Source organism: Acomys minous (assembly GCF_964271855.1).
Source record: "Acomys minous genome assembly, chromosome: 17".
Classification (NCBI taxonomy): Eukaryota; Metazoa; Chordata; class Mammalia; order Rodentia; family Muridae; genus Acomys; species Acomys minous.
Genome location: NC_140500.1, coordinates 46,005,537 through 46,018,260, shown reverse-complemented (window position 1 = coordinate 46,018,260; position 12,724 = coordinate 46,005,537). Strand labels below are relative to the sequence as shown.

Genomic DNA, 12,724 nt, shown 5'->3' with positions numbered 1-12,724 from the left:
GATGGGCAGCTCCACCTTGGCATGGTTACTTCTTAAAGGACTCATTTCTTTCTCTATCACATGTGGAATTAAAACTTCATCCTCTGAATCTGGAAGAGGTGTAACTATTCAGTGCATTACATTTTACCCCTGGCCCCACAAACTTCATGTTTTTCTCACACACAAGACATACTCAGCTCATCTCATTATCATACAGTTATTTCCTGTGTTAACTAAAAAGCCTCAAGTCCAAAGTCATACTGTCCTTAACATGAGGGAGTGCACCTGCTCTGTAAGCTTAAACAAACCCCTTTGTTCTATAATTTGTTTTTAGCTATGGTAATTTCTCACAGCAATAGAAAAGTAACCAGTGGACACCTTTTTGTATCCTTGGTCTAGCTTCACATTTGATTATGTGTAATCAAGAAAAGCTTCACATGTGACGTACTCCACATTTCCATAAGACCTCACCAGGGTGAACTTCGCCATTCATGTTATTCCCACATCCTGTTTCTGTTGATTTATGTATCTTTAGGATCTAAATGATCTTTACAGCCTCTTTTCGTGGGTTTGGCTCACCACAGTTTCCTCTTGGGACCATCCATGACAATGTTTCTTTCTAGCTTGAGATTCTAAACCCTTCTAGCCTCTACTCATTACTTAGCTCCAATGATGCCCCTATATTTTTAGCAGCACCCCCACTCAGGGTACCAATATCTGTGATTCAGAGAAATTTGAACTGTTTTTATGTTGTTCCGCCCTGAACTTGAAGGCTTGAGAACTGCTAGAGGATTATGGGTATTTGAGTTTGTGTTTGAAGGTCCAGGAACCAGGAGTGCCAGTGTCTGAGAGGAGGACAAAACTGCTCAAGGTCAATCAAGAAGAATATGCTCTTTCTCTATGCCTTTTGTCCAGTTAGGCCTTCTGTAAATTGGATGATGCTCACTAATATTGGGCAATGGAGGTATTCTTTACTCATTCTACTGATTCAAGTGTCCATCTCTTGTAGAAACAAGCTCAGAGACTCACCCAGAAATAATGTTCTATTTCTAGGCGACCCTTAATCTATCCAACTTACCATGCAAAAACAACCACCACAGTAACAGGTTTCATGAGTAACACTATAAGCTCTATGGTTAGAGTGCTGCTATGCTTTCGATTGTACATGCCCCCCCACCCCGAAAGGCCGATTGTGTTGAAGATTTGGGGCTACAGTACTGATTTTGGGATGTGGGAGAACCATTATGAAGTAGAGACTTGTGAGAAGCCTTTAAGTCTTGGGGAGCACCTTCAAAGGAGATGGAGAGACTTTGGCCCCTTCCTCCTCCTCCTCCTCTTTCTCTACCATCACCTCCTCCTTTTCCTCTTCCTCTTCTTTCCTCTTCCTTCTCTTCTTGTTCTTCTTATTATTCTTGTCCTTCTTCTTCTTGTTGTTCTTCTTCTTGTTCTTGTCCTTCTTGTGTTGTTGTTGTTGTTGTTGTTGTTGTTGTTGTTGTTCTTCTTCTTCTTCTTCTTCTTCTTCTTCTTCTTCTTCTTCTTCTTCTTCTTCTTCCTTCTTCTTCTTCCTTCTTCCTTCTTCTCTCTCCTCTCTCCTCTCTCCTCCTCCTCCTTCTTTGTCTTTTTCCTATAAATGAAACAAGCTATACTGTCACCATGACCCAAGACAGGGGCCAATCAATCATATGCTAGGTGTGGCCTTCTAAACTGTGATCCAGAATAATCTTTGTCTAAGTTGATTACCTAAGGTATTTTTTATAGTAATAAAAAGTTGACTAACACTTTTGCAAATAATTCCAAATATATTATTTTCATGACTTCACAGCCCAGAAAGGACTCACTTTATTCAAAAGAAACTTAAAGCTCAAAAGTTAAATGGTCTCCCTGACCATAACCAATGGTTAAGATGTTAGATCCAAATCTTATTCAGAGTAAATTGAAATAGTCTTCATAGTAGCATGTTACCTTCTTGTTCGTTCAGCGAATGTCTTTGCCAAGTGCTGTGTGAATTCTCAGGTTTCCACTAGTGAATAAGACCAGAGGGTCTTTGCCACTGCTTCAAACTCAAGGGATATAAAGGTAGTAAGATTGTGAAGCACCTATATAAAAGAAACATAGTTCAATCACCTTAAGTGTGCTTGAGTCCTCATTTCACAGAAGAAGCCCTTCATCTCATTAGTGGGATTGTGATCAAGTGACAATAAAAAAAGATAAGGACTCAGAATGATCTCAGTCTGCCTTTCCAGTGAACCGCTTGAAGCCTACAACACTTGAATTCACTGAGGCATTTAGCTTTTTTTTTTTTTTAATAAAAAGTTTTTCTTCTCCGGTTGTACTAATAGGGCTTCAGATATTTAGACCTGTTGCTTGAGTGCTTGCTGCCCCAAATCCATGCCTGAACAGGTAAGATGGTGGACGAAGAGCAAGTAGATTTTCCTATTCTGTGTTCAACAGGAGTAGAAGCTCTCTTTCCCCTCAAATATCTGGACTTGGAATTCTGACAAAGGCCTGAATTTACTTTGTTTGGGGAAAGGGTCTGACTATACCAAAGGCTAGCCTGACACATACTCAAGAGGCAGAAGATTTATTTTTGCTTTACATGTGAGAGGTCTCAGCTCACAGCCACTAGTCTCTGTGGGTCTGGCTCTGTGTGAGGCAGAACAGAACAGCAGGGAACTTGTCAGGCAAAGTGGTTCATTCTACCACAGGGAGGAGGCAGAGATGGAGGAAAGAGTAGGGGGGCCAGTGTTGTAAGACATGTTGCTGGAGTAGTTGTTTGGCTTTCGTACTAACAAGCTAGGCTGAGCCACTTGTCCCCAACAGGCCCATTAAACACACAAGTAATACTGAGAACAGAGAAAGGAGATTCATTCAATGGGAAAATACACTGGGAAAAAGAGGTCTGAGGGCTCCCTTAAAATGTCCTAAGGGTCTTGTCATGAGGTTTAAGTTTAAATAGAGGGCAAGATGTATGTGTACCTAAGCAGTCAAGGTATGGTCTCAGCTGACACTATCTTGACTCTAGTCTCTTCTGCACGGTGGCCCATCAAGTTGTTTAAACTTTGTGAAATCTCTTTCAGGGACACAGTTTCTCTTCTGGTGCGTACCAGGCCCAGTCTTTTCCTTCTTTAAACATGAGAATCATGGGAAATAACAATGTGTAGAGTCCCATTGCTACAAAATTCTGGTTGCCTAAAGAAGGGTACAGTATGTTCAGGGTACATACAGGCACCTTCCTTTCAGGCATGCCTCCAGTGACCTACTTCTGTCACACAGGCCCCACCTCTTACTTTCCACCACTGTCCGTTAATGCCTTCAAAATATGAATCCTTCAGCTGACGAATCCATTGATTAGTTCAGGGCTTTCATGTACCCACCAGTTCCCAAGAGTCCCACCTCTGAACAGCACATTAGGGCACAAGCCTCCCAGGGTCACTCCACAGGCAAACCACAACATTTAGAAATGCTTAAGCTGCTGGGGAGATGGTATTGATGCTACATGTGTGCATTTAAAAACAGCTTTCCTGTGTAGAAGTGTCACGAGAAAACATTTAGAAAGGGCAATGACCTTTCATAAAGACATCTTATTAAGATGTTTTACATTTTTGTCTTCGCCATATTTTTCCTAATTAAACAATATGGATTATTTATTAATAAGGCCATTCACGGGGACAGGCAGCAAATTGGCCTTTACATTAAACTTTTAATGCTAAATCTGTAATGGACATTCTGAAATACTATATAAAAAACAATCCCCCTCCTTTCTACTTATATTGAGGCAATTTCAAGAGGCTCCAGTGTGGCCATGTGTGCATGTACAAGGTCCTTTTCTTTGTAAGAGTCTTTTTGACCTAGATTAATAAAACACATTCCTGGTGATGCTGCCACCTCTTCATTCTCAAGTAAGTTAGAATTTCAGTCTATATGTAAGAATGTATATATTTCAAGTTCATGTTGCTTTCTAAGGAAACCTGATCTCCATTGCAGTGTCCTTGGTAAAAATACTTTCAGAAGAATAATCTGGCCATATTCCTTTTTGCTTAATCATCTCTAGCTACTTACATTGGTGGCTACAGGAGAGGTCTTGGAATCTATTGCCCCGTGTCTCTCACTTCCTCTAGCTGCCCCCTCTCTCTGCTTTGCCAGGATGGATGCAGTGAAGCCAAATCTCTTCAGGTCTTGTGTATAAGACCCTCCCTTTACCCACTGTCATAAATTTTCTGCTAACCAAAGAACTTCAGAAGCCATGAGTGCAAACTCAACAAATGGAAGGGGAAATAAACAAATCCATGACTACAGTTAAAGAACAGAGCAGCCAGCTCTGAGGACTTAAGAGAACCTTCAAGGTCAGGGGAAACTGAGCAGTGTAGTCCACCAACTGACAATCAGCATTCACATGTGCTCATGGAGAATAAAACTCTGAAATCATCTTCTCTCTTGCTTGGAGAAACTGGAAAAATAAAACTTAGACATTAACCATAAAGAAACAACAACAACAACAAAATGGTGGAAAGAAATCAGTGAGATTTAAAATATAATTGTCACCATTTAATAAAACTAGAAGGCTGATTACTTTAAAATACCAATATAAGTGATGACCCTTTAACAAGACAGACAAAGAAAAACAGCAAACACACACCCTTAACAGGAGAAATGAGAGTACCACTGCAGACAGTAAACAGATGCTACCACCACTGCAGTAACTCAGATTTCTTTAGAGTCTGCAAACTGTCACATCTGACATAATACTAAGTCAGTAAGTTCGCCAGCCTTATATAGTGGAGGAAATAGAATCCATAGCTAAAACTTTCTGAGACATCAATATTTATACCAAATTATTTCACAACTGGTTCTATCAGACTTCCTCCCTCCTTTCCTCCCTCCTTCCCTTCTTCCCTTCCTTCTGTTTCCCTTCTTTCTTCTTTCTCTTCCATTTCTTTTGTTTTCAATCTTTTTATTTGTTTCATTCTTCCTCTCTTTTTGAGATACTATCATACTATATGGCTCTGGGCTTGATCTCACTATGTAGATGAGGCTGGTCTTGAACTCACAGAGATTTATTGCCTCTGCCTTCCAAGTGCTGGGATTAAGAGAGTGCAGCACCTTGCCCTGATTGTAAGAGGCATTTATTGAATAACTAATAAAATGTATACCCAATAATTTCCAGAAAATGAAGTATAGGAACCACATCTTTTCTATATTTGGAGACATTAGAATTACGCCAACAAGAAAGCAAATAACTGTACCAAAAGAAAAAAGACAAAATGTTTTTCACAAACATAGATTTTTTTAAAGTCCTCAGAAGTATTAGCTAGTACAATCTAACAATTTGTAAAGTTAAATATACAATGGACATCTGGGATTCATTTATGATTATTGGCCTATTTCATTATTTAAGAATCTATGCAATCTACCATAATGATTATCTAAATCAATCCCTATAAAAATATCAGTCAGTGCAGCAAAGGATTTGACAAATTTCAATACTTATGATGGGCTCTCTTTGCTTGGTGAGAAGGAAGAGAATTCCTTGACTTGCTAATCTACAGAAGCCCCGGATGCCATCACAATGTGCTAGCTTCAGAAGGATGCTTTTCCTTTTGAATTTAGAGGGAAACAGAGAAGTACCAGTCCTCTTTCCCAGTCAATGTCAAACTGCAAGTCCTAGCCTATATTCTCAGACAGGGAAAAGGAATAAAGGGTCCTCATAATGAAAGGGTAGAAACAAAATTTTATTCATTTCCAGATGCTATGATCATCTGTATAGAATATCCCATGGAATATTCAGATAATTCACAGGAATAAGTAAGTCTGTCAGAAATATGCCAGCAGCACAAACATAATTCATTTTTAGACACTAACAGTGAAAACTAGGAAACTAAACATTTATTTATTATTTTTGAGACAGGGTCTTACTATGTAGCTCTGGCTGTCTTGGAATTTACTGTGTAGATCAGGCTGGTCTCAGACTCAAAAGATCCACCTGCCTAAGGCTCCCAAGTTCTAAGAATAAAAATAAAATTAATTACTATATATGAATACTTGGCTAGAATGAAATTCTTAGCTTGAAACATGACAAGTCACACTTAGTATCTCTATGATGACAGTTATAAAACACCAACGAAAGAAATCAAAGATAAATTACTGAGACGTATCATGTGTCCGTGGATCAGAATGAAAGAGTTGAGGTCAATATGGCTTTCTATCCCATAATAAAGATGCTAATGTTTCCAAATTGATTTATTGATTAAATATAATGCCAATTACTATGGCGGCAGAATTACTTTTTGTAGCTGTAGAAGATTTCATACTGAACATTGTCATGAATAGGTAAAGGATATAAAGAGCAAAACCAGTTTTTAATTTTCTTTCTACCCAAAACAATTTTGAGAGTCGAGGTAGAAGAATCACTTTCCCCAGCTTGGGGCCACAGAGATCACATACAGGTGAAGGAACTAGAAGAGCGTTCAGACACACACAGCAGTGCCAGTTAATCTTTTAAGGATCCAATGGTGGTTTGAAAGAGAAGGGGAGGGAGGGGCGGAGGGGGCAGGGGCAGAGGCCAGCTTCAGATGTTTGAATATTTGGTCCCCAGTTGGTTAAATAGTTTGGGAAGGAGTAAGAGGCGTGGCTTTGTTGCAGGAGATGTGTCAGTGATGAAGGGCGTAGAAAAGTACCTAATATTGGAGCAAAAGTTGGGAGCATATAGTCTTTCGCAAAGGGCACTGGAACAACAAGAATCACGTGGGAAAAAGTTGTTAGAAGGGAAAAGATTAGGCTCTATCCCAGACCTACTGAATCGTAATAGCCTTGGGCAGGTGTCAAGCCATTTGTGTTTCAAGTTTTATTAATTATTTGATGAGTTATACATCCAGACAATGTATATTGTTTTTTTTTTTAATATGATGAATGTTTTATCTGACTCTGTATATGTGCACCGTGTGTATGGTTGGTGCCCACAGAGGTCAGAGGAGGGCACTGGAGGCCCTGGGTGTGGAATCAGGGATGGTTGTGAGACACCATGAGAGTGCTGGAAACCTCTTGCTCTGCCCGAGCAACAAGCACCCTCAAGCACTGAGGCACTGCCGCTCACCCCTCTCCTTGGCCACTTCTGACACAAGCTAAGGTTTGGCTAACGCATGCTAGGCTTAACAACCATCACCTGGTTAATTTTGTTCTTACAGTTTAAGGCAGGCCTCTGGAAGATCTCAGAGGTCATTAATATTCAAGCCCCTGGGAATTTTACTTCATGGTGTCAGGATTATTGGTCCCACCTGGTCATAGGAGTTCTACCCTTCCCATGTCTAGCTTAATACAAACATCAGACACTGGAAAAATTACAGTTCCACCCCAGGTCTGTCCATGTCTCACGTATAAGCGGGTCTCAATTTTAAGTCCCAGTTCTGAAGGGAGAGATCAGAGCTCTGGCCATTGTTCCCTATGTGATTTGCTAACAGTTAACTGCATTTAAAAAGCCATGTTCTTTCCAAATTATATGTTCAAGTCTAACTTCCTCTCCAAACCTTAATCACTGCACTCTGGACAACTCCTTTTTCTTGTTTTTAAATTCCACTTGTCTCATGTATGCTTGCCAGACTTAGCTGAGAACGTCACTGCCTGTTTTAATGTCTCTGTGGGTTGCTATAACACAACCGCAGAAGTTTCTGGAAGCAAAGTCGGTTGCCAGGTGAAGCTTTCCATCTGAAACTTGAATGTGACACGCTTCCCCGTCACGTGGAGTACTGTTATAATTGAGGGCTGGTGAACCCTCTTTCACTTTGAGTTAGTGAGTGTATGATGTTTATTCAAGCAGCTCGGTTTCAATAAAATGTCTAAATGTGTGTTGCCAGCACTTTCCCCATTAACTTTTAAATCCCTGTGAGTTTCAAGGGAAATCCAGCTCGTATGTTTCTCATTCATTTGCATTCAACTCATCAGATTATTATTTCACTAGAACAAGCTCTCATCCAAGTATGGGCACATAGCTCTTGAGATCTTCGGTAGGAGGATGTTCGTTAAATGTCTACAAAACATAGAGCAAGAAGAAAGCTTCAAAAAGTTGGACCACACTTGGCTTTGTTCCCAAACTTGGCCTCAAATGCCTTATGTTTGAATTTGTAATAGATTAGCAGTGTTCTTTTACTATTCCAGGAAAATATGAGCCTTCGTTTTGTACCCTTGACTGAACCATGCAGTCGCTATGGAGGGTGACTAAACAGAATGAAAACTGTATCAGACACCTGTGTTTTAGCTTTACTAAGGAGGAGGCTTTATTTCCAGAACATCCCCAAGACAGTGACCTGTGTGCTTACCTGACACTGAAGCTTGGGAAACGGGGGAGGGACCCAGTGACTTGTTCTTGCCCTCTGAAGGCCATTCCTAAGTCACCTCTAAGGACACAGAACTGTGTGAATCAATGTTTTAATTTCTTGAGTCAGATTAGAATCGGAAACGGGACGTTCTGTACTATTAAATGAACAGCTACATGGATAGAAGAAATGGTTCCTGTTTGTTGTGTACACAGTAGGTTAGAGCTAACAGTATCTAGTCATGAAAACACGCCCAGCTTCAGTCTCTCAGGAGAGAGACAGAAGGATATGGCCAAACAGAGGTAAGATGTCTCAGATAGAAAAACGAGAAAACTGGACTCAGAAAAAGCTAACAGAACAGGAGGAAGCTACCATATACAATGCTAAAACATTAAAAACCTGGCAGCTGGGGCATGGGGGTTGGAGGGTGGAAGACAAGACCCTCTGGGGCTGGTCTTCAGGCATCTAACAATCAATGATGCTGTTGAGCTGCTCTCTCTCTCTCTGAGACAGTCACTCCGCTGAGGTCCCTGCTCCACACACTTGGTTCTGTGCTTCTGCACAAAGCTGGTGCTAGGAGTGACTGCATCTTCCAGAGTAGAGAGACACAACTTATTAAGAGTTAAGGTCCAAATTGGATTCTCACAAGAACAATTGCATTGGTTACTCTACTTCTTGATGTGGTAAAATAACTGAAAAAAAAAAAAACAACTTAGGAAGGAAGGGTTTGTTTGGTTCACAGTATGAGGTCCAGCATGGTACAGAAACATGGAAACAAGAGTGTGCAGTGGCTAGTCACATTGCAAGTAGAGTCAGGAAACAAAGAGAGTGATGAATGCTGGGGTTCAGGTTGCGTTCTCCTTTTTACTCAGCCTGGGACCAGGAATGGTACTAACCATATTTAGAGAAGGACTTAAAGTCACACTTAAGTCAATCCAGAGGCTCCTTCACACGCATGACCAGAGCCTTGCCGCATAATGAATCTAGATCCTTCCAAGTTGACAATCTTGAGCATCCCAACATGATGGTCATTAGTTCTTTTCAGGTTCAGAGGCAACATGCTTACCACCTTGTTCTGCTTCTGTATCTAAGGACTTTCTCATTCTCAACTATGACATGGCCTACTTCTGTCTGGATGGTGTACCTTGGAAAATGAATAAGCTTTAAGACATTTATTTGGTAAATGATAGAGCAGTGAACACATTTAAGCATTTACATTTTTTCAACATGAAAATTCAAAATAAGAAAAATGGAAGGCAAAAGTTACTTTTAACCCTGCCATTGACTGAAGTAAATGGTTTCTTTTTTTCCCCTGTAACCAGTTTTATTTCCTACCATTATTGCTATTTTAAACTCAGAGCACTAGAATTTTCATCTTTCAGCACGTGACTCAACCGTTTCTCTGCTAAAATGGATTCACATTTTTTAAAACACCACGTTATTTTTTTTTTTAAGGAATAAGTACACGGAGGAAGGAAGCAATCTTAAATGAAATCAGATTATTAAAAATAGTGCTAAGGATGTTTTACAGCTGGATGTAATGACATTAAAAGGAAAAGCTCAACCATGTTTATAAAATTGTAAACAGAAATAAAAATCCATGTTGCTTTTTACTTTTTCCTAATTATATTGCATTTGTGCAGGTTCAAATGATAACATTTATGAAGTAAGATACAATTATGGAACCTGATACAGAAATATGTTTACACTTCAGATTTGAAATTATTCCTGTATTGAAACAGAATGCTCGCCACAGAGCATTATTAAGAAATAAATGTCATCTAGCAATTGAAAAGAAGATTTAAAGACATAATTTCAAGTGTACGATTGTAAGCTCTGACTCTCCCCAAAAGTCTGGACAGGTTGTGCTTTCCCAGTAGCAAAATGCTATTTTGAGCCCCTTTCATTTTTGTATTTTCATTTAGCAAAGCAATGTACAAATTCAATGAAAAGCTATTACCTGCTGAGCTCATTTCTAACTCTTACCTAATCAGAGTCGACAGTGGGTGCCTTCTCCTGAAATCTCTTGCTAGGTAGCGTTCATGATCCCCCCCCCCCACTTTTTCTTCATCAAAATACACAGAACTGGCTTGGTATCCTTTGTAGCCCCCAAGGTGGATTATTCTCTAGCCCTCTCTGTCACCATCACTAAAAGTGGGTGGCAATAGACTGTGTCCCCCTTGGGATATTGTTAGAATAGGCTGCTTTTATGTGTATTATTTTCTTAGTCAATGAGCTTTGGAAGACAAAAAGCTATCAGTCTGTTACCCAGTGGCTTCCTCTCACACAAAAATACCCTTAGGGGAACACGGTGACTGGGAGGGGAGAAGGTACTGCTTCATGTTTCGGCTTCTTCCCATGAAAATGAATTGGAAAGGTAGCACTGTTGTTGCACGGGGCATTCCAAGGGGAGTACCACAATCAATTGGAGAAGGGAAATGTGAATTCGCAATAGCTATTTGGTCTTCCCACTCCAGTGGCAGAAAATGTTAAAATTGTATCTGGTCGGAAGCATTCATAGTCACAATTGAATTTCACTAGAAGTGTCTCACACAGTGCGTAAATGAATGCGGAGTCGGCATTCCATTGGCCCGTTAATGAATCTCAAGGACTCATACAGCCAACACATTGTCCCTAGAAGGGATACACCTTCTAGGGACAATAGAATGTATATATGTGTGACACAAACACACATATATATCTATTTTCTCCCAAGGAAATGGCCCCAAAGTGAGGAACATTATTCTTTCAATGTAAGTGCCCTTGGGATGTCAATGAGGTATTTTCTAATCTTCACCCTCAAGTTACTTCTTAAAAATGACTTTACAAAGTCAGGAACTGTTCTTAATATGGCAGCACTGACAGTGTATAAGGTTTGCAGAAGCTGTCACAGCATCAATCAAACGTCAAGTCTATAGCAACTTGGCAATGTCATTCAGAGTTTACCTATTAATGCATAGAATTTTCCATTTGAGGGGGGGCTCTGAAAATTTTAAGGTGCTTTCTACTGCCCCTTCACTGCAGTGGTGTATATTTTTTAGAAGATCAATTTTGCACTGTATTTGTCAAAAAATGGCATATAAAAGATGTCTATGTATATATAATCTGAGGACAATAAAGAGAATTCAAAGGGATTTTTAATACTTTGAATATAATCTTGTAATTAGGGAATACCACATTTAAACATATTCCATAGTTCTATGATTTTTAGACATTCCTATATTGCAGCAACATGTCTAATATAAAAGACAATTTAAACATTTTAAGTGTGCAGTACAGCAACATTTCAATAATCAAACAGCAGTACTTTCAAGCTATTATGTGACTATCACTACCACCTGTCTTTGGAGATTCCTCTTGCCAAACTGTTGGGCCTAGGATGCTCTGATTTGGATATGGTTTGAATATATTCCCTTGGCAGCATGTCCTGGGGGATTGGCAGGACTGATGACAGGTGAGGCCTAGTTGGAGGTTGTGTCCTGGAGGGCACTGCCTGCAGCGAGGAAGACTCCCACGGAAGTCTTAGAGGTTTGCTATAAGAAGCACAAGTCTGGTCACTGCTCTAGCTCCAGCCTCTTTGGGTTCCTGTCTGATTTTCCTCTCTTGCATGCTCCTTTGCCATTATGATGTCATTTGCAGTGAGGTGATATAATAAAGGGAGATTGGCAGAAGCCTTAGCCAGCTGTTGGGCAGTCAACCTTTACAACTGTGAAGTGGTGATTTGTGTTTATCTATCTTTCTGTCTGTCTTGTATCTGTCTCTGGCTGTCTCTCTGTGTCTCTGTCTCTGTGTCTCTGTGTCTCTCTGTGTCTCTCTGTGTCTCTCTGTGTCTGTCTCTCTCTGTCTGTCTGTCTGTCTGTCTGTCTGTCTGTCTGTCTGTCTGTCTGTCTCTCTCTCTCTCTCTCTCTCTCTCTCTCTCTCTCTCTCTCTCTGTGTGTGTGTGTGTGTGTGTGTGTGTGTGTGTGTGTGTGTGTGTTTGTAGGTCAGAGGACAATCGTGGGTATCAATCCTTGTTTTTTAATTTTTATCATGGCAGAGCCTCTCTTGTTCACTGCTGTGTGTTCCAGGCTAGCTTTCCTTTGGGCTTCTGGCGAGTCTGGAGGGGTACCCTGGGATCACGTGTGTCTTCTCCTCCTCTCATATGAATGTATGTATGGGAACTCAACTCACGTGGTCAAGTTTGCACAGAAGAATGTTACTCTCAGAGTCATCTCTTCAACCCCTTCTCTTCTTAGGAGCATGCAGACTCAGATGTTTAACATGGTGCAGAAAAAAAAGCTAGTTATTTGTTCTGAACCTGACTCTCAGGTGCCTCATATAAACAGAACTGTGTGATGTTCATTGTTCTGTGTACGACTTCTTTCCCTCAGCACACTGTTGAACAAATTCTGACAAGCGGTATAAATGTGAGCCAAAAAACAAGAGGTGGGACCTTTGGA

At 40.3% G+C, this 12,724-nt stretch overlaps 1 long non-coding RNA gene across 1 annotated transcript; it reads right to left on the bottom strand.

Moving 5' to 3' along the window:
* Positions 1-1,163: 1,163 nt before the first annotated feature.
* Positions 1,164-11,846, bottom strand: LOC311588091. Its single transcript, XR_014776084.1, has 6 exons — positions 11,624-11,846; positions 9,182-9,429; positions 5,893-5,979; positions 4,316-4,426; positions 1,942-2,075; positions 1,164-1,603 (listed from the first exon to the last, which is right to left on the bottom strand). It is a non-coding gene; the product is annotated as an uncharacterized lncRNA (long non-coding RNA).
* Positions 11,847-12,724: the final 878 nt, after the last annotated feature.